This window comes from Taudactylus pleione, unplaced genomic scaffold, assembly GCF_031769625.1.
Source record: "Taudactylus pleione unplaced genomic scaffold, aTauple2 ptg000172l, whole genome shotgun sequence".
NCBI classification, from domain to species: domain Eukaryota; kingdom Metazoa; phylum Chordata; class Amphibia; order Anura; family Myobatrachidae; genus Taudactylus; species Taudactylus pleione.
Window position 1 is genome coordinate 9,951,648 of NW_028284574.1, and position 23,566 is coordinate 9,975,213.

General features: G+C 46.8%; 1 protein-coding gene across 3 annotated transcripts in view; it reads right to left on the reverse strand.

Annotated features, from left to right (window-relative positions):
- Positions 1-23,566, reverse strand: part of LOC148521250 (uncharacterized) — a 51,674-nt gene that overhangs the window by 26,588 nt on the left and 1,520 nt on the right. The gene's annotated exons all lie outside the window — the stretch shown is intronic.

Below are 23,566 nucleotides of genomic sequence, written 5' to 3' on the forward strand. Positions count from 1 at the left end.
ACCATTAAAAAAAATTAATAATTCCTTGACAGTCTCTTAAAGATCAGCGGTATCTCCGCAATAATAATAATGAAACTACAGATCACACTTGACCTGAGCAGCTTCCTCCTTCAGAGGAGGAGCAGAAGCCAGGGGACGCAGCATGTGTACAGGAGAAGTTGCCACCGTTATGCAAAGAGAATGGCTGCAAGGCAAGCCAGTTATGAATTGTGATGGTGCCCCCATCATTCATGCACTGCTCCAATAATAAGTGGGGATCCTATATTATACCTTTGATGCACAGACTCAAAGCCCATTATGAAACCTTTTGAATCAACTGATAGGTTGCTTTACTGACTGGGAGAAGAATAGTCTAGAAGAAAGTCTAGCCCAGAAATTTTTGTTTTAATAGTTTCTCTCCACCTACTAAAAAGTTGAATTTATGTTTGCATAATCTTGTAGAGCTGAGAAATGGAAGCCCTCCACAGATTATTTTACCACCAGAGGAACTATTTGTCTTGTTTACACTCAGATGTTTCATAACTGTTGATTTCACTAGCATGCACTTGCTGGGGGGCCCTATATTGTCTCCATAATATTTCATGTGTAATAGCTGTTTATTGACCTAAGACCTCCTGCTCAACCATATTACATGGAAACTCATTATATGGAATCTTCTTTTTGTACCAACCTACTGATCAGTTATAATCTAATATATAATGGGCTTAATTTCTATCTAGCAGTTGTACAATAGAGATGAAGGGAGTCCCTAGTTAAAAGGGGATAGGAGAATTAATAGGGGGAGAATATGAGGAATAGGGAAAGATGGGAGGAATAGTAGGAGACTTGAGAAATAGGGGAGACATATGGAACAGGGGGAGTTGGGAGTTATAGGGGCCGATGTGAGGAATAGAGCCAAACTAGGGTAGATAGGAGGAATAGGAAGAATAGGGGGAGGCAGGAAGAAGTGGGCCAAGAATGGGGGAGACGGGAGGAAGAGGGCCAAGAATGGGGGAGAGGGAGGAATAGGGGGAGAGGGGAGGAATAGAGGCAAAATTACGAAGAGACAGTAGGAATAGAGAAGGATAGAGGGACATGAGAGAAATAGGGGAAATAATTGGGGAACACAGGAGGAATAGGAGGATGAATAGGGGAATAGAGATGAGAAAGGTGGGGGAAGAGAGAGGAAAAAATAGTCTGCATAATATCTAGCGACCCAGCAAATGATGGGTATTTTGGTTCTGATTCATTAATCGCAGCTGCGATTTCTGCTGTGAAAATATGCTAATGACTCCAATCGCAAAGCTATTATAGAAACACCCACTATCGCTTTCGCACATCCATAATATTTGCAATCCTGCGTATACATCAGGAACATCAAGTAACATCGGCCCCTAATGAACAATTACAACAGGTCTGACCATACTCAGAAATTGCTAACCTTGTCGCACGCATGGAGTACTCAAGCTGCATATGCCATTGCAGTGGCAAATGTATGCACTCCCATGCAACGGCGTTCAAACGGACTGGCATGCCTGTGTTTCTTTGACCACTCCCATGTCACCACCCCCAAACGCTGACGTCCCATTCCTCTGTCTGCAATGGCTTTGTATCTGCGAGTGATCACAGAGCAATTGCAATACTAACTCACACGTGCATTGCGGTGCATACACATGTGCAGTATGCAACAAACGGCTATCTGTATACACTATCACAATAGCGATCCATGCTGAATCAGGCCCTTTGTTGAACCTCCTTTGGCCCTGAATAATTCTTCCAGGCATGGACTGCACTAACTGTCCACACAAATCAAATGGCTCAGACACTCCTATGAAAACATGCCCCATCATATAACAATGCCTCCACCAGCCACAATGACCACCCACAGCATATGCGAGCGGCCAACAAGATGGTCACAATGGTCTTGACCATCAGACTTGCGACAACGACCCTGCGGTAGGGTCTCCCTGCCACAAGCCCTGGAGTGATTTCGGCTCTATCAGAGCCAAAATCACTCCCACTGACATCACTAGTGATGTCAGTGGGGCCGGCTTCAGACGGTAGGTGTTCCCATGGGAACGCCTCCGTCTGGCAGCCACGCCCCCGGCATGCCCACCAAAGGGGGCGTGCTGTCAATCAACATCGACAGCACGCCCCCTTTGGTGCGAGACCCTGAGCGATGGAAAGCCCGTCGCTCCCCGGGTCTCGCGCATGCGCACGACGGAACTCCCTCCGTCGTGCGCATGCGCAGTGGGGAACATCGACCCACTTGCGAGCGTACTGCTGCTCGCGAGCGGGTCTGAATGATCCCCTCAGTTTTTTGTCTACTGGTCCTCTCTGTATACTATTTAGCAACTGCGTTCTACACAGACATATCGGGTGTACACACCTGCAAATAAACTGGTAATATATAGTTCGTCGATCAAACGAACGATATTATGGCAAGTGTGTACCCAGCACTATACAGATTCAAACATCCTATGTCAGCATTAGTTGCGGAATAGCTGCTTTGCATAAAATTGCCTGGTGATTATGATAATTTTGCCACTCAGTGTATAATTTCACTACCAGTTTTCTACAGTATTTATGTGTGTGTTTGCTGTGCAGTTTGAAATAATCCCTTCTCGAACACACACCACAAATAAGAATGTTCCATAATACTGGCTGATAACGTGGTAGCAAAATGCATAAGGTCATACTACTTGAAGAGGAAACTTTACAGGAAGAGGTGCTTGGACATACTTCAATGTAACAAAGAGACTTTCTTTTGGGGTTATACTTTGCAAAGTATTTGCTTTCAGTACAGGAATCAGAATGCTCAACTACTTATTAAATGTGCTGACGAATATAAGAGAAAACGCAAAGGATTATCGGATCATATTTTCTCATATCTCTAATACCACCTCTTCTGCCTTATGGGCAAAAAAAAATGTGAGATATTTAACTGTGGGTACAAATCTGAAAGGTGTTGTTTAAGAAAGCAGTTTCATTGCATTTACAAAATCTTACGAAACGCATCTATCTGCAGCCTAATACATATTAAATTTGTATATAATTACACGGTAGGTGCCAGTGCTTACCTAGCCTAACACAGGAGTTTCAACTAAATAAGATTAAGAAAATGAGAGTTATGGTAAAACTTAACTCTCTTTCTTCGAAGTCCATAGGGTCCACAGTGATACCTTGGGGAGTAGGTGGTAGTTAGAACCGGACACCATACAGTTAAAGTTTTCAGCTCCTAGGATGCTCCAATCCTCTCCCCTATACCCTGCCCCCAAGCCTGAGGCAAATCAGTTTGTTATCAAGCTTGAGGCTGGAGGAGGATAGGAGAGAAGGAAGAGTGGCACACAGAAGAATCACACTCTCACAGATAGGAGATGGGAAACCGGTGACCAGAAGCACAATCCATAGCAGCCAGGTGCGTCAGGGCAGACGCCCTGTGGACCCTATGGACTTCGAAGAAAGAGAGTTAACAAAGGTAAGTTTTAGCAAACAGGAGATTCCTGCACCCAAAGGAAGCATTCTGAGAGGCAAAGGTATCAAAGGCATAGAACCTGAGAAAGGTGTGGACAGAAGACCACTTGGCCATCTTACAAAGCTGTTCAGCTGAGGCGCCACATCATGCTGCCCACAAGAGCTAGTGGAATGAGCAGTGACAGAGGCCAGCACAGTAAGGTCTGCCTGGGTATAGGCCTGTGAGATAGTCATTCGAATCCACCTGGCCAGAGTCTGTTTGTTGGCAGGCCAGCCCTTCTTGTGAAAACCATAAAGGACAAAGAAAGAGTCTGATTTCCTGACAGAAGCAGTCCGAGCTACATAGATAGATCTTCAGAGCATGGACCACATCCAATGAGGCCTCACCTGCCAAAAGGTCAGAAGACTGAAAGGCCAGAACCACAATTTCCTCATTTATATGGAATCTGGATACCACCTTTGGAAGAAATCCAGGTAGAGTCCGAAGAACAGTCCTGTCCTGATGAAAAATCAGAAATGGGGAGCGACAGGAAAGCGCCCTTAAATCTGACACCCTTCTGGCCGATGCTATAGCCAGAAGAAACAGAGTCTTAGCCGTGAGCCACTTGAAGTCCACAGAATCCAAAGGCTCCAACGGAGGACTCTGAAGGACCTGGAGAACTACTGACAAATCCCATGGAGTCACTGGAGGAACAAAGGGAGGTTGTATGCTGAGGACACCCTTAAAGATTGTGTGAACATCCATCATGGCAGCATTTTTTAGCTGCAACCATGGACATGGCAGAGGCCTACACTTTCAATGAACTAAGATGGAATCCTTGGTCCAATCCAGCTTGAAGGAAGTCCATGTCTCTAGAGACCCAAAACGCCTGAGGGTCATAACTCTTAGTGGTGCACCATTGAATATAGGTATTCCACACTCTGTGATAAATATGCGCAGAGGCAAGCTTACGGGCCCTGAGCATAGTCTGAACCACAGAGCGAGAGAAACCCTTTGACTTTAGGAGGGATGTCTCAAGAGCCACACCATCAAAGACAGCTGACCAAGGTCTGGGTGGAGGCAGGGACCCTGAGATAACAGGTCCGGCCATTGAGGAAGCAGTTACTGCGTGTCTATGGAGAGGCTCAGAAGATCTGAGTACCAATGCCGTCTCGGCCAAGCTGGTGCCGTCAGTAGGAGATTGCCTCCATTTTGCTTGAACTTCCGAAGAACTCGAGGAAGCAAGGAAACTGGAGGAAAGGTCCACTGTACTGACAATGTGTCTTTGAAGGCTGCTTCAGCATCCCTTGTTTTGGACCCGTACACCAGTATCTTACGATTGTGTAGGGAGGCCATGAGGTCACCTCTGGTAGGCCCCATTTGTCCACTAGGAGTTGATAGACATCTGGGTGGAGAGACCATTCCCCTGCATGCACGTCATGACGACTGAAGAAGTCCGCTTTCCAATTTAGTACTCCCGGATTGAACACCGCGAAGATGGCCGGGATGTATCCCTCGGCCCATGCGAGAGTGCGTGCCACTTCTGCCATAGCCGCCCAACTGCGAGTGGCTCCCTGGTGATTTATGTAAGCCACCGCCGTGGCGTTGTCGGACTGTACCTGTACAGGTTCGCCCTGGAGAATATCGTGAGCTTAAATGAGGGGTCTGTAGATTGCTGAGTTCCAATACATTAATTGGCAGAGATGACTCCTCTAACGTCCAACAACTCTGAAAGGAGTTTTGACCTGGCACTGTGCCCCATCCTCGGAGATTGGCGTCTGTTGTGAGGAGAATCCAATCCGGAATCCAAAAGGGGCGCCTTTGGTCAGGTGGGACGTCTGTAGCCACCAAGAAAGAGACAGCTGAATCTGTGGAGAGATAATCATTGCCTCGAATCTGATCCTCTGAGGGAACCCGTTCCATCTGGATTGAATCAGGTATTGTAGTGGCTTGGAGTGGAACTGGGCATATTCCACCATGTTGAAGGTGGATACCATGGATCCCAGAATCTGCATAGCCGCAGGAATAGACACCCGGCGGTTGCGGAGGAACCTGCAAAGGCATGTTTGAAGTGTAGCAATCTTGTCCTCCATCAGGAAGATTCTCTGTGTTTGAGAATCCAGCACAGCTCCCAGATGAACCATACGCTGTGACGGATTTAGGGAGGACTTCTTCCAATTGATCAACCAATCGTGCTTTTGTAGACAGGTAATGGTTATCTGTAGATGTCGTTGGAAAATCTCTGGAGACCTTGCCAGGAGCAGCAGGTCATCCAGGTATGGTAGTAATCTGACTCCCTGACCCCGCAGGTGGGCAGCCATAATATATTATTTACAGTTTATTAACAGTTTCTTATATAGCACAACATATTCCGTTGCACTTTACAATTGTAAATAATAGCCATAACTTTGGTAAATACCTGTGGAGCAGTAGCCAGTCCAAAGGGAAGAGCCTGGAACTGAAAATATTGCTGTAGAACAGCAAGACACAGGTATTTTTGATGAGATGGTGCTATAGGCACATGTAGGTATGCGTCTGAATGTCCAGAGAAACCATAAAATCCCCATAGCCAGAACAAGTGACCGTAGAGTTTCCATCCAAAATCTTGGCACCTTGACAAACTTGTTCAGGGACTTGAGATTCAGAATATGTCAATAAGACCTTATGGGTTTCTTCACCAGGAACAGGGTAGAATAGTAACTGTTCCCCCAATGAGAGGGTGGAACTGGCACTATTACCCTCACTAGCAGCAAGGACTGAATGCCATTTTGTAGAAGCCTGGCCTTGTCTGAGTCCACTGGGGGCCCTGTGTAAAAGAATTGGAGGGGAGGCCTTCTTAGGAATGAGAGTACATACCTGTGAGAGACCACTTTTTGCACCCATGCATCTATGGTGGTCTGATGCCAGATTTGGGTGACTTGAAGCCAGCCATCCACTCTGGGATCTCCCAGGGGGAGGCCCAACCCATCAGGAAGAGGGCTTGTCATCAGACTTGGCTGCTGGGCGTCTGGCGGCCCAGGCCTGCTTGCTACTCAGCTTCATTGCCTAAGCGGAAGCTGAGCATCTAGGAAACGACTGACCCTTAGATCTTCTTTGGGGACGAAAGGACCGAAAGGATGTAGTCCTGGGTTTTGGAGTAGTTGCTGAAGGCAGAAAGGCAGTTTTAGTTGGTCGCAATTTTATCCAATTCAGGGCCTAAGAGAATGTCACCCGTATATGACAAAAATTCTAAGGCCTTTCTGGAGTCTGCATCTGCCTTCCAAGACCGTAACCAGAGGGTGTGGTGAGCAGACACTGATGTAGCTGATGCTCTGGATGCTGGCAGACTAGCATCCAAGGTTTCTTCTCCAATATATATTGCTGCATGCATGCCATCTGATGTCGGGAGGTATCCAGAGAGAGAGAGAGTCCTCTAAGGTGTCTACCCAGCTCTCAATTGCCTTAGCCACCCAGGCAATAGCCATGGTAGGGCAAGCAATTGCACCTGAAAGAAAGTATACAGATTTCAGAGCTGTATTCATCTTCCTATCTGTAGGATCCTTCCATGAGGAAGCTGTATGAATAGGAAACGTAGAGGATTTAACCAATCTGGTAATATGGGAGTCCACTGCTGGAGGGGTTTCCCACAATGAGCGGTAGGCAAAGGGTAATACTTATGCAACTGCTTTTGTGGCTGAAACTTCTTACCCGGTGTTTGCCAAGCTGCCGCCATGTGTTCAGCTAACTGGTCCGAGAGAGGGAACTCAGCCACAACCACCTCTTGTCGTTAAAACACTGAGTCTTTGGATTTAGGGGCAGGTTCGTCATCTTCAATTTGAAGAACAGACCTGACCACCCGCACCAAGGGTGGCATGTTCATATTGGATTGAAGCCCATCCTCTCTAGTGAGGGACTCAGCAGTAGAGCCTTCATCCTCATCTGCCTCTGAAGATACCTCTGTTTTCCGTGAGGTGCGTAGACTGTGAAGATAACACAGGACGCTTGGCAGATCTACCAGGTATGAGGATATCCCCCTGCAGCATAGTCTGAAGGTCGTAGCCATAGCTGCCAGACTCAGCAGTGAGGATATCAACCCACGGAGGTGGAATAGGAGGTACCTGCAATGTCTGTACCTGCTGTGGCAGTTCCATAGGGGGAATTACAGCAGGGACAGCCAGGTGGTCTGCAATGGAGGCCAGCGCTTGTGAAAAGGAAGCCCAGGGAGGCTCCCGTGCAGGCTTTAATGGAGCTGATTGACCTGGTGCAGAATAACAGTTAGCACAAAGGCCATCCTGAACCAAGTTAAGCCAGCAGCACAAGATTTGCATGTGAGCGCAACAGGTGCAAGCTGTACTCTTGCCCTTGTTAGACATAACTGTAGTACAGAAACATACAATATGGTACTGAGCAAATTACAGTTCAAGTATGGAACAGTATACACCAATTATATGTAACACATGCTATGGCACTGGGCAATAGGTAACTGAATGCATGTACAGTGGATCAAATATATGAGTGCGTGAGCAGTACAGAGATCCTGCCAGTGTTTATAGAAAAACTGCAGGACATGACAGCCCAGGTTAATGATACAGTGACTGTCTTCACCGCTGATTACCTCAGAGTGAAGTACATAAACCCACTGGCGTAACTTCATCCCATGTGCCTGGGGGCAAGATAAATGTTGGTGCCCCCCCAACCCCCCAAATTAAAATTTACCACCCCCCAGCACCTGTGCCAGCCCCAGCTGCCGCCGCCCCCCTCTGCAGTTCCTATTATACAGTGCCCCCAGTAGTGGTCCCCCTATGTAGTGCCCCCCAGTAATGGTCCCCAAATGCAGTGCCTCCAATAGTGGTCCCCCTATGCAGTGCCCCCAGTAGTGGTCCCCCTATGCAGTGCCCCAGTAGTGGTCCCCATTTGCAGTGCCCCATATACAGTGCCCTGAGTAGTGGTCCCCCTATGCAGTGCCCCTTATACAGTGTCCCCAGTAGTGGTCCCCCTATGCAGTCCCCCCAGTAGTATTAATGCCCCTTGTAGTAATGCCCTTGGTAATAATGCCCTTAAAAGTAATGCCCCCTGTAGTAGTGCCACCAGTAGTAATGCCCCCTGCAGTGCCATTAGTAGTAAGAGCCCCTGTAGTGCCCCCAGTTGTAATGCCCTTGTAGTGCCCCCAGTAGTAATGCTCCCTGCAGTGCCCCAGTAGTAATGCCCCTTGAAGTGCCCCCAGTAGTAAGGGCCCCTGTAGTGCCCCTGTAGTGCTCCCATATGATGCCCCAAGTAGTAAGGCCCCTGTAAAGCTCCTTGTAGTGCCCCCAATAGTAATGCCCTTAAAAATAATGCCCCCTGTAGTAGCACCCCCAGTAGTAATGCCCCCTGCAGTGCCCTCAGTAATAAGAGCCCCTGTAGTGCCCCCAGTTGTAATGCCCTTGTAGTGCCCCCAGTAGTAATGCTCCCTGCAATTCCCCAGAAGTAATGGCCCCTGTAGTACCCCCAGTTGTAGTGCTCCCAATAGTGCCCCTGTAGTGCTCCCATATGATGCCCCCAGTAGTAAGGCCCCTGTAAAGCTCCCTGTAGTGCCCGCAATAGTAAGCTCCCCCCCCATGCGTGCACACAACACAATACTTACCTTAACCCCGCTCCAGTGCCTGCTTCCGTCCGTCCCCGGCGCCCGCTCCTTGGAACTATGAGAATGACGTCATTCCCATAGTGCACTGCGGGACCCAGAAGCTGGAGCTCAGCGGCGTTCCTTCTCCATGCAGCGCCTCCTCAGCAGTGCCCGGAATGGCCGGGTGACAATGGAGCCAGGTGCCCCCTTCGAGGCTGGCGCCCGGCGGCAAATGACTCCATTGTCTCCAGGAATTCCGCCACTGCATAAACCCCCAATACACCGGTATGCCAAGGTTTCAGAAAGAGAAAATGAAAGGGACAGGCATAAACTGACAGATTGAGTATAAGTACATACAACAGCGCTAGCAGTAAGTCACATACAATGCATAAACCTCTATACTGTAATGTGAGCACCACTTTCAACTACACAGAATCTATGTGCAGGGACTCAACTTCTGGTAGGCTGTAGCGCTACATAACCTGGCTCCAGGGAGAGCTATGTAGAGGGACCGGACCCAGCGTTTCCCCAGGAACAGCTGTGGCTCAGGGTTGCCTACCCTCCCGATTCGGCCGGGAGCCTCCGATAAACGGGTGCAGCTCCTGGCCCCCTGGAAAGGCAGGCAAGCCTCCTGACTGCCTCCGACCCCCCCGCGAATACCTGAAAAAAAACACCCCGTAGCGGGGAAGGCCTGTTTTATTGGCATTATGTAGCAGGGTCGGGGCCAAAATGACGCGATCGCGTGGCCCCGCCCCCGTAATGCCTGCAAATGACATCTGCCTGCCCAACTGTGAAACCCTACTGGTACTGTGGTACACTTACATGAAGTACCTGAATACTGTCTCTGACCTCTTCACGGTGACTCTTCTTTGTTCCGGCTATGGCGTGGGTATGGCATCCAGGACCAGCAGGGCCCCCGAATACTCGGGTGCTTAGCACAAAGTACCTGATGGAGGGAACACATGTGGACAACAGGTGCAGTGCAATAAAGAAATGTTGGGCGCCAGACCATCTCATGAGGCAATAACAGGAAAACTTTATTTACACTCCTCCATATCCTCCAGCACAGTAAGCGTAACGGTTACAAGCTCTACTTCGACAACTTCCTCCAGCACAATTCTTGCAGCAGATGGTAAATGCTGTATTTTACGCTTAATGGTTTCAGAAGATGTTACGTTCCACTCCAAATGAACACCTCCAGCGCAGACTTAAACATATGACACAGCAGTGAAATAGTAGCACATACCCGGTGTTGCTGGGCTCAGTAGTTCTACGCATGTCAGTCCAACAAAAACTTCATACAGCATACAGGGGACTCCAGATACGAAGTTCATCGCACTCGTCTCTATCCTCACGAGAGACTGCGAACGTGCGGCACATCCCATTACACAGGGACCCTCTCTCCTTCAATCACCCTGCATACACCTTCTTCAGGCATACTAACGTCCTGTATATCCCAGGAATCTGCCTTTAGTACAAGTCCCACTATCCAGGGACCTTTCATCTGACATGCTGGCAACTTAACCCTTTCACTGCTGGGCTTCTCTACTTCAGCACATGGTTACAAAGGATTCTTCTATAGGACTCCCCTCTAGCCACACTGCCATTTTGCACTGAGCCCTCCCTTACTATGGGGCACTTCTCCAGGGGCTATTAACCAGGGATCCAGCATTATGCATCACAGACACTCACCCTCTCATCACATGGGCTGTCTCTTCACAGGAGATCTCTCATCCTCCACTGTGGCATCAGGCAGCACTTCCCCTGAGATCCTCTGCAGTGACTTCCTCACTGAACAGGCACTCTGGCTCCAGCTGCTACCTCTGCAGCACTCCCCAATCCTCTTCTAATAAGGGAGTCTCATTATCAATAGTGCTGCTCCTCATACAGCAGCTCCCTTGCAGGACTGTGGGAAAGGGTGACTCCCCCCCTTGTCTGTATCCAGGGACTTCCAAGATCCCTTATAGCCTAGGGGCTTCTTGCAGGGGGCCCCTTTCTGCATTACAGGGGCATTCCCCTGTACATATGAGATGTGGCTCATGGCAGCAGCCATGCTCCCTCCCCTGAACCTCAGGGAACCGCGGGACCTCCCTCCTCCCGTCCCGCAGCCCCAGCCTAAAATGGCCACCCTTCTTCTCACTAAGGAGCTTTTTCACGCTCCCGCGAGGCCAGGCCCCCTTTTCCCCGTGAGGCCATGCCCCCTTTGCAGCCTGCTTCCTCCTGTCCTCCTGGTGATTGACAGATGATGTCACCGGGAGGCAGGGCTTAATTACGGGGGCGGAGCTTAAGCCTGGCTCTGCCGAGTATTACATTACCACGCGCCCTTTTGCCGGTTACACCCCTGCCCTGCTGATCTGGCTGCTCCCTCCCGGAAGGAGCAGCCAGATAGTCGGCAAGTATGCTGTGGCTGTCACTGTATAGAAAATGGGCACCGCAGCTCTCAGAGGGAGCGTGGTCCTCTGACAAATGCAGTTCAGGATGACCAGACCTCATAGGAAGGGCGCCCGCCCTGAGCTGAGGGGCCGCTTTAAAGGGGAAGGCTGACCTCTCCATGCTGATTTTTGACCACCGGGACCCAGTTTTCACACACCTCTGTACCCTGGTGATCTAGTGAATCACGCAGATGGGGCCAGTGTGCACACTCAGCGATGACCCGCCTTACCTGTCCCCTGATGTCCGGGCTGAAGTCTAGGGCATCCCGTGGGGCCAGCTAGCCAGGTCCCCGGGATCCCACCGAAATCATCATGATTTGCACACAGTTGGCAATGGAGCGGCACCACAGACTTCCAAAGAACAGTCTGATGCTGCATGCTCAGTTGTAAAAAAGAGATAAATCATAAAATAAAGCTTTGAGCTGCATAAGGCAGCCTCCTGTATAAAAAGGTGAACCGACTCCAGCCAGACACCACACAAAACTGATTTGCCTCAGGCTCGGGGGCAGGGTATAGGGGAGAGGACCAGAGCATCCTGGGAGCTGAAAGCTTTAACTGTATGATGTCCGGTCCTAACTACCACCTACACCCCAAGGTATTCCTGTGGGTCCCTGAAGAAGAAACCTATATTTCAAGATCTTGCCAAAAGTGATGATAAACACATTTTATTGCTGCTTATCATAATGAGCAAAAATAGTGTTTTGCCGCAAATTATCTATTAGATCCCACTGCGATCGCAGTAAAGAAAAATTGTAGTGTCTCTGTGTGTTTTCTCTCCTCTAGAGATAACTTTCACCTGGCCTTATTGCTGCAGTGAAATAAGTGGTTTATCTATAATGGGTAACAAATAGCATGTAAATGGTCGCTTAGCAACCGTCTCTAGCTGCGCAATGCACCATGGTCCTAACATCACTTTTGTATAAAACGTTATCCAATGTGGACAAAATGGTGGCTGTGCAAATGACTTCCCATCCTTTTCTAGTTATTTCATGTTTTGGACGTACTTATAATTATATTATTCTATATAATAGGAGAGCAGTGAATTCTAAATTTCCCACCATACTGCATGTCCTAGATGTACTTTTAAGCAAGTTTTATCACAGTAAATATTTCTGCGATGTATTTTTATGAAGGTTTACACTATCCGATTAAGTGTTCTTCTTTAAAGTTTTTATTAAAAGCTTTGTATATGCCAAGATATGTTTATGAATACAATGTACAAATATTTACTTATACTGTTTACCACTTTTACTACTGTTTACCACTTTTTATATGGTATTTATATGTATACATGTATATGTATTTGCTTATACTGTTTTAGAAAGACACTTATCTTGAAAAAGGCGCTGCAGTGCATCAAAACGTGTTGAAGAGTGTCTTTATTTCTTTGATGCGGTGCTCTTACCATTCCATATATTATACCAACCTACCTTGACTGACCTGTTCCATCTTCCAAGAGCAGTGGGATCAGTACATTTCCATCGATGGTATGGCAATTTTTTCATAATTTGTCAATAAAACTTTATATTTCTATACTATATTATAGCCTACGTGGAAGGATTTTACACAGCACCTTATCTACTCACACCTGGGTGATTCCTACGAAGTTTGGGATTACCTGAGGCTGGGAGAGGACTCATATACACCATCTTTTTACTACATAAACACTTCTCTGGGTTTTTTTGTACTTGTACATGACTGTATTACGCTATTTTTATTTTATGTTATGGATGATCATACTGGAACCATCTGAACATTCCCTGTAAGGACTTTGTGCCGTCTGGTTTGAACCATTCTTAGTGCATGTGAGGTTGTATTGTTCTTTTATTTTACGTTATAAGCTAGTGTCTTATTTTCACCCTGTGCAGCTTATAATTGCAGCATCGTGGGTGCAGAGAGTGCAGTGCACATGGGCCCCTGGGTCCAGGGGGGCCACACCGCACCCCCTATAGCCATCTAGTATACTTACCTCTCTGGTGTTCCGCCATGTTCCAAGAGATTGGCACATACACAGTATAGAAATAACCAGGAACCTAATATAAGGAATGATAGAAACACATATTGCCTTCAAGGTGACTTAAATAATAGGAACCACAGCGGCACAGTGGCCAGCATTACTGTTGCACAGTGCTGATGTCATGGGTTTGATTGCTAATATGTAATTTGCATCCTATTGACAGTATATAAAAGAACTGTAATAAATACAAAGGGTGTAACAGGGTGCGAGATTTGCAAAGTCTAGAGGTCACGTCAATTTATCAGCAAGTTTCAAAGCAGGCATTTTCACAATGCAAAACCAGGTTGCACATGCGCAGTAGCAACTTTTTTAAGCAGGATGTAGTCTGCATCTCGGCACCGGAATCCCGACAGCAGTCAGAATCCCAGCTCCAGAATCCCGACGGCTGTGATCCAGACGGTGAGTATTAGGGTTAGGTTTAGGGTTTAGGCACTAGGGGGAGGGTTAGAGTTACGCTGCAGGAGGGGACGGTTAGGGTCAGGCTGCAGGGAATGGGTATGAAATACCGCCGGCCACATGGCTGGCGGTTCGATTCTCGTCAGAGGCAGCCCGACAAGAGCAGAGTTAGAAGCAGCGGAAGCCCGACAGCGCTGGAAATCCCGATCGTGTATAGGTAAGTATCTACTAACCTAACGCCCCTAACCCTAACCCTCCTTAGGTGTGCCGAACCCTAACTTCCCCCCCAAGTGCCTAACCCTAATCCCCCTCTAAGTGCCTAACCCTAAACACACCCTTCCCCGCTGCCTAAACCTAAGTCCCCCGGGGGGGTGCCTAACCCTAAGTCCCCCCCCGAGGGTGCCTAACCCTAACCCTCCCTCCCCCTAGCCTAACCCTAACCCTCCCGGGGGGGTGCCTAGCCCTATGTCCCCCCCGGGAGCCCTAAACCTAACCCCCCCCCGCGGCTGTCCGCTCGGGGCGCCCGGCATCTCTACGATCGGGATGCCGGGCGCCGGTCTCCCGGCGTCGGGAAGCCGGCTGCCAGTATTTAGGCAGTCGGCTTCCCGATTGCTTCCCGGCTGCAGGGCAGGGAGACAGGTAGGATTAGACTGTGTAGGGGCAAATGCAGGATTTTTAGGGAGGGGGTTTCCATGTACATATACACATACCCCGTTTGTCAATCAGCCAGACCCCTCTGTGTCAATCAACCAGACCCCTCCATGTGTCAATCAGCCAGATCCCCCTGTTCGTCAATCAGCCAGACCACTCCTGTGTTAATCTGCCAGACCCCCCTGTGTCTCTTATCGTCTGTGTCCGCAGCCACCAGCCCAGCTCAGCGCAGCGTACACTTACCTCCTCGCTGCTGCTTGTTGTTGCTCGGCATCTCCTCCTGCAGTGCCGCTAGCTCCCAGTCCTTTCCTCCGTGCTTCAGTTCAGTTCTTCACATGAAGGACCCAGAAACAGAGCATGCATGTGACATGACGTCGTCACATCGCGTGAGGCCGGTAGAAGTAATAGATGCAGCAAGGGAGGCGTAGTAGTGTGGTAGTCCGACTCCTTCTGGCCCTTACTGGATGGGCTCATCATTATTTAGGTTCAGCTGTCAGCGCTCCCACAGAAGTGCTGACAGCTGAACAGGCAGCGGCCAGGCAGCCCTGTACATTGATGACCCGCGGCTAGTGCAGAGATGGAGACAAAACTGTCTGTGTCTTAAAAAAAAGAATTAGGTTCACTGTGGGGGGGTGGGTCTGCGTGCGCCAGTGCTGTGTGCGGGGTAAGATTAGGCTGTGGGAATGGTGGGTTAGGGTAAGGGGTAGAATACTTACCTTCATTCATTAGGATTTTCACCATCGGGATTACACTGCCGGGATTCTGATCACCAGCATTAACAGCGCCAGGATCACATACCCAACCCCTTTTGAGCATGTGTAGTGAGGCAAGAAAGGGGCTTCATACTGCATTGAGCCAGTCTAAGGAGGCATGGAAAACCCGCCCTGACTGCTGTACATGACTAGAGTATAACCCTCTTTTATACAGTCCTTTGCTTGATTTACTCTTTCTTTTCTTATTGCGTAAAATGTTAGCAGACATATCCATGGCTTTTACCCAGGCCCAGTAGATAGTTAACTGATGTTGTAATATCTTTAGATATGCTGATAAGGTCATGGTGAGATGAAACAAGACTTCCAGTACAGTTCTGTGTTTTATTACACAACTGGATGAACCGGTTTGAGTCTCAGTTGAAAAGATGACTGCTTACATTACAACGACACAATTCTGTAAGCATTGCAGGGGCTACCGCATTGTACTGACAAATGTTTGTTATAATCTGATGTTCTTTATAAAGTCAATAATTATTACAATAATTACGGAACAAAACAAGGCCACCTATAAACCCTTACTAGGTGCTAATGACATGCATTCACAATTGTACTGATCTATACAGACAGCAAGCCATTAATCTGTAAGAATATGGAATGTTACTATTATCTTTTGCTCTGGATACATTGCTTTCCACTACTCTAGGCCTATATACAGATGTAGCCACGCTCATCATTGCGCATTGTGGCATGGATGGTGCGACTAGTGCTTCTGCGTCTATGCCGTGCGTGTGCACGCGTATGCCATATACTTTAATGGAGAAATGCCGGCTTCTATGATTCGCAGTATGGCGAGTGCTGCGCGATGCATGTGCCCGTGCACACGAATAGCGGCAACGATGGGCATGGCTACATCTACGTAGTATTATGCTGTCCTGGGGTTATTAACTGGATATTTCATAAATAAATAGCTGTATGCTGGGACAGATTACCAAAGGGGTGGATGGGACTACAGCCCCAGGCCTCCACATAAAAATATGCCCATCATCATGATGATGACCAACCGCCTAACTGGCCACATGGTTTTGCTCACAAAATGCTGCAAATTTTCTACTTTTTATGTATTTAGGGAGACATTGGAAATTATAGTGTAGGGGATGTACATGCCCATATGGCACTGGGCACACACTCACACACATTGCTCTCAACATACAAGAGATTAAAATAAGGACACCTTATATGTTCCAGAAAAAGGGGGTGGCCTTGCAGGAAGGGGGCATGACCTTGTGGCATGCACCTGTTTCCATTATTCTGGGGGCATGCCCAGCACTCCTATGCTGAGATGACCCAAGGCTCTCCACTGCACTGTATAGATGCTGTGACATGTACACAGCACAGCACTATGCAGAGTAGCGGTGAGAGAGTGCTCCTCCCAACTTTTCCCCTCACGGGATACTGCCCAAAAAGTGGTAAGTTTGGACAGGGCCGTAACTAGGGGTGTGTGACCAGTGCCGCCTCACAGAGTGCAAGGACTCTGTGGGCAGCACCATCGCTGCCCCATGCTTTTGGAAGCCAGTATCGCTGCTGCAGTGCCGCCCGGAGCGTCCTTTGTCAGACAGGCACCCGGCAGCCTGTGCAGCCGATCGGAGAGTCCTCAGGGTGCCCAGCGCAGTGCTGCATTTCCCTATGCGACGTAATACGCTTACCAGGCTGTGTTTGGGGAGGAATGTACATAGCACTGGCCACAGCTCCTTCACTTCTCACGATAGGCCCTTGATTCTTTTTCAAGCCCCAGCCACATATGGCCCTTAACCCAGCCCTAGTTGTCCATGCCCATCACCGTTTCCTTCATTGTTGTTACTGAACTAAATTTGTTGACAGAGTTGCAACAAACAGTGCCTACTTTGCCATCATAATGATCGTGACTCAGTGCACTTGTGTAGACTGTCACATCCTCCAAGCAGCAGCTTCTCCATCTGTCTTGGAGAATGTCACAGTAAGCAGCAGTAAAACCAGTTCCAGTCCATGGGGCCCATTTATCAAAGTATATTTGAGGTATAATCTTAAGTATCCTCCATATGTATTAAGGAGGGACCGCAGCAGGTATCTCTGATCCCTCTATTACCGCTGGCAGCCGCATCCCCCATAGGTTTCTATGGAAGATGCAATGTTGGCAAATATACCAATATCCGGAATGCGATGCATTCCCAATATTGGCCCCTCAGCTAATGCCATCCGAAAATGGCGTTATCCACTGTAGCCTATAGGCTACACCGTGCATAATTATTCGGTGGAGGGATCCTCCGGAACCCTCCGCGGCTATAGCGGCTGTGCATGTGCAGTCAGCGTGATTGCGCATGTGCAGCAGCCCTGTCACTGGCCGGCAGCTCTCCGGAAACATCGCAGGGACGAGCTCCTTTCGGAGTCCGTGTCCCTGCATGTGCCGGATGATACATCCGGCGGCTATAATCGCATTTTGCAGTGCGATCATGGGCAGTACTGTCATGCACTGATAGCGTTGTAACAGCGATCATTACTAAATGGGTCCCATAAGAGAGCAACAATTACTATTTAACTGGCGGATAACATATAGCATTAGGTAAAATCACCTTGTGATATCAATACTCATGGTGATTTTCTAATATTATATTGCTTAAGCTTGGTAAAAGTTACAATTTCAAAATTGATATTTTGAATTCCCATCTATGCATATAATATGAGACGTAAAATAATAACCAATTTTAGCTATATTTATTTTTCTTCTTTTTAACACCTTCCATCTAGCAGAGGTAATATCAAACAGTACATCAGGCAAGAGTGCAAAATACAATTATCCTTATTTATGAACCAGTTTAACCTTAACTAAAATATGTCATTTGATGTACTTTGCTGTTTAATTACAAACCTTTGAGCAGAGAGATGACAAAAGACACTGCTTGGGAAATTAAAGTATTAAAACCTTTATCTCAGGTGGTAATGCGTTACTATTCCCAAGAAATCTATTCCTTACACAAGAGGGGTGAGCAAGCATTGCTTGTGAAAAAAGTGAGTGAATTTTTTTGAATATAATAACTCCTGTATTCCTGTGCACTACGTTACGTTTGAGTATGTTACTACGGTTGCTGCTGTTATATCTCATATAATAAAGATGTATGTAAAAGGCTAAATGAAAACAATGATGAATGCACAGTTTAGCCAATTTCCCAAGACTGGTAATTCCTGGACTAATGGGGAGATGCGTTTAGCCTCATAAAGAGTAGAGGGGATGCGGTCATAATCCCGGCGTGCGGGGTTTGATACATTTTCCCATAAATATAGTGAGAGAGATTCCTGAAATAACTTCTATGACTAATCTTTACACTGATTCTCCTGTTATTGCAGCATGTTGTTTCGAAGAACACATAACCACACATACATGTATGTTGCTAACACATGACCTATCAGAGTCAGACGGAATGAAGCAGTCACATATTATTCAGGCCTTATAGCTAATTAGGCGGCGTCGCTGTAGCAATAGGGATCATGTGAACCGAAAGGCGGACGAAGAGCAGTTGCACAATATATATGGTTGCTGCTGAGCTCTGAGCAGGGTTTATTGATGCTAGAACCAAGCTCTGAGTGACATGTACTAAATCGGCCAGCGGCACATGGTAGGTGGGGGAAATTTATAAACGGTAATGTCTAAATCCCCTTCAAGGAGAGGACCCTGACGTTATCAGCCAGTGTCCAGCATCATTCCCTGCCATCCAAGTGGGCATAGACGGGGAATATAACCAAAGCGTGGCGAGCGCAGCGAGCCCGCGAGGGGACAACAAACTTGTTTAAGTGGGGACAAAGTACTTCTTTAGCTGGCTGTCATGGGCAGGAACTGCACTTCCGCCCTCACTCACGTCACTTCCAGGTCCCTACCACAAAGGGGAAATACAGGCAACCATTTATAAAATGCTGTTGCGATTTCTGAAAGCCAAAACTAATAGAGAACGATATGAATTGTCATTTTTCCGTAATGTTATTATTCTGTCCAATGGTCGTAAAATAGCTAGTATTCCAGTGATCTGTGCCTGCAGATGTTGTTCCATTAATACACCAGCCAGTATTAGGGACCTTGCCCACTGGCTTTGTCTTTAATTAAAGAAAAACTGCATGTAAAAAAATTAGTCCCAAATATAGAAACACTGCATTTTGAGCTTGATATGATCTGATTTTATGTGTTTAAGCAAGTATTATAGACAGAACTATTAAAATTAATTTCAACAGTGCATACATTGGGGTCATCAACATATATTACATTACCATGAATGGGCCATTGAAATTAAATGAGTAAATAGCTTAAAAACAAAAGACTATTTATACAAGGTACAATTGGAATGGTGTTATAATATATTAATGAATTGATAGCCTATGTATGTATGTATGCCTAAATCACAAGCACAAATTGACTGCTTTAAAAGATTATTACTTTACAAAGGTAAAAAAATGGCACATTGGGCCTGATTCAGAGCCGGACGCTCTGACCAGAGCGCTCGACCTGAATCAGTGCCCTCCTACCTAAAAATGGAGCGGCCTCCTGGCTGCTCGCATAGCTGTGGGTGACCACCCACAGCATATGCGAGCGGCCAAAAAGATGGTCGCGATGGTCAAGACCATCGCGACCATTGGGCTTGCGACAAGACCCTGTGGTAGGGTCTCGGTGACCGCAAGCCCTGGAGTGATTTTGGCTCTATCAGAGCCAAAATCACTCCCACTGACATCACTAGTGATTTCAGTGGGGCCGGACCCAGACGGTAGGCGTTCCCATGGGAACGCTTCCGTCTGGCAGCCACTCCCCCGGCACGCCAACCAAAGGGGGCGTGCTGTCAGTCACCATCGACAGCACGCCCCCTTTGGTGCGAGACCCGGAGCGACAGCTTGGCTGTCGCTGTCCGGGTCTCGCGCATGCGCACGACGGAGCTCCCTCCGTCGTGCGCATGTGCATTGGGGTAACATCGACCCGCTTGCGAGCGTCCTGCGCTCGCGAGTGGGTCTGAATGACCCCCATTGTTTGTAGCTTAGTTGTTGGTACAGTCAGCCAACAGTTGTTTTTGATTTTATATGGTGTAATAGTTTAGCAGAAAAACTTAATTATTAACATTAATTATGCACACTGTGCAGGATATAAGAATTCATCTAGGAGTTTTACTTTTATATGTTTTGTGGGCGGGCTATAATTAATGGGCGCCCAGTGCTGCAATTCAATTGTTCTGGGCGCCCATTATCGTAGTTATCGTGCCCTATTAGACCGGGTTTAGTTGTGTAGCAGGATTCCCAGGTATTGATAGATACAATTCTATGAAAAATAAAGAAAACCACGGATGTTTGAATCTCCAAGTATAGTTTTTACACCCTAACCACGGGTTTATCGCACATTGTTGCTCTGTTCAGGAGGTTATTGTACCCGAACGGAGCAACAATTGCGACCACATTAAAAAAACATATTTGTGGAAGCTTTAGAAATATGCACTAATCTAATATTGAGAACTTAGGGCCTGATTCAGACCCGGTCGCAAGCACTGAGCGCTCGCAACCGGGTCGATGGCTCCGTCGTGCGCATGTGCGAGACCCGGCTAGCGACGGGCACTCTGTCGCTCCGGGTCTCGCACCAAAGGGGGCGAGCTGTCGATGTTGAGTGACAGCTCTCCCCCTTTGGTGGGCGGGCCGGGGGGGTGGCTGCCCAAACGGGGTCCCGCCTTCCGTTTGGGGGCAGCCCCACTGACATCACAAGTGATGTCATGACAAGTGATGTCAGTGGAGAACTTCCGGCTCTGTTTGAGCCGAAAGCTCTCTGGGGCTTGCGATGAACGATATCCTACCACAAGGGTCTCGTCACAAGTCCGATGGTCGCGATGGTCTTGACCATCGCGACCATCATCATGGCCGCTCGCTATAGCTGTGGGTGGACACCCACAGCTATGCGAGCGGCCTAGGGGCCGCTCCAAAAATAAAAAAGCTCGGCCCTGATTCAGAGCGAGCGCTCTGTCAGAGCGAGCGGCTCTGAATCAGGCCCTTAGTCCTCTCTCATATAGGTTTTTCTTTTTTAAGGATAACAATTCTAGTCGGCAAGCAGCATGTTCCAACACAGAATTGACAGAATTTCATTACTTAAAGATACATTCTCATCCTGTACTGAAAATATCGGACATAACATAGAGGATGAAACCCTTGAGGGACTTATGAATAAATTAGAAAATATACTCATCAAAGAGAATAAGATTTGGTGGGAGATTGTCACATTAGAACATTACATCTCCACCCAAATCATTCCCAAAGGGTTAAAAATAGATAAAAGAGCCTCTTTTCAAAAGACATCAGAATCTTTTAAATGCAAGTGGGAACAAGTTATTAATAACTGCTCATTTTCACTTATAGACCTAATTTTACAGGAAAGAAGGGCCAAATTATAAGAGGTAGAGGAAAAAATTGTACATTATGAGCTTCTTATTAGTCCATTTACAGATTTGGAAGATTGCAAACGTTTGGAAATCCGTATCATCTTCAAAATGCAAAAAAACTAAAGGGAATTAGTGACTAAAAAGAAGAAAAAGATTAATAGAGACAAGGGAATAGTAATTATGGACACGAATCCCAATCATAAGTCCAAACACCTCTTTAATATTCAAACCCAAAAAGCCTTAAATGCATCAAATCAGAAGGAAAAAAACCCCCAGTTTTTAATGTAGAAAAGAGTTGGGCACAGGCAGGGCCTTCAGGAATACAGAACCGTAGGAATCATCTTTCAGCCACTCCTAGAAATTTAGATACACAGAATCCGAAGAGGGGTTATCACCACTCTGAACAGTGGTCCCACAGGCAGAGGGAGGGTAACCATTCTCTGGGAAATTATCACCACCACCAGAAAACTCATAAAACAAATAAAGATTGGGAAAGGGATCATCCGCCGATACATCCCACCCCCATATCTAATAGATTTTTGGGGCTTCATCATGAAAACCAAGAGAAAGGAAATAATAATTTTTTAGGCAGGAACAAGTTTCCCTGGAGAATAATGTAACCATTTCTATCCCATCTTTTCCATACATTAAAAATATAAAAAATAATAAGAAAACTAAAAGAGGGAAGAGGGCCAGAAAAAATGTAAACAAAAAGACACACAAAACTGATATAGAGAAGATACCCCATATTCTCAAATAAATGGAGAACGAGGCAGAGGAGGGAGTTAAAATCTTCAATCTTAGTAAGTATGTATTGGATGAAATAGAATGAAAGACTTTGAAAAAAAGTTAAAAATTATCCCCTACCATTAGTGTCAATCATTTTGACCTATAGGTGGACTTACAAAAGTTTGTACAGCAACTTTCACTTAAGAGGTTTTTCAATGCATCAGACGAGAAAGCAAAGTTAGTAAATTCAAGAAAAAATCCACGTTTAATCCCACACACAGCAGAGGGTGCTTCGTAGAGATCTCCTACAAAAGTGTTATAGAAGATTTTGACAAAATGGATGACAACAATACAAAACAGAAATATACTAATAACCTCAATAAGAAAGAAAGGGAGGCATTAAAAACATTGAAAGACAACAAAGACATTATCATAAAGCCGGCCGACAAGGGAAGGAGTATTGTGATACAAGATAAAGAAATGTATATTAATGAAGGTCTAAGACAATTAGAAGATGGAACCACCTATTTAAAATTAAGATGTGATCCATCTAATACAATATTTAATGAATTTAAGTTGCTGATTGACAAATATAGGAATTTAAGGACGATCAGTACAGAAGTGTCAGAATATCTAATTCATAAGAATTATGCAGTACCTGTCATTTATCTGTTACCTAAGGTACATAAGAATATTACTAATCCCCCCAGGAAGACCAATAGCGGTCGGAACAAATTCCATCACCTCAAACCTATCTGCCTACATAGATCATCAGTTACAACAACCCTAAGTAATAAAAGAAAAATCATATTTAAAGGACATTCGGGATGTTCTCAAGGGATGTAGTCTGGAAGCCGACGATCTTAAGGTGCATACACACTAGACGATATGCTCCCTGAGCGATATCGTCTAGTGTGTCCCCGGCAGGCTGTGCTCAATGTCGTTCATGACATTGAGCACAGCCGCTGAACGATATCATTAGTGATATCGTTCAGCGCCGGGCTCTCTCACCCATTCCCTGACATGCAGCAACCTGACGAGGTCGTCAGGTTGGCCTGCATGTCAGCGCGATGGACGATGATGACGAACGACCCGCGGGAACGCGCGTCGTCCTCATCGTTCATCTTTTTTGTGTTAAAAATGGACGATAAAGTGGACGACTGAACGATAACGATATCGTTATCGTTCA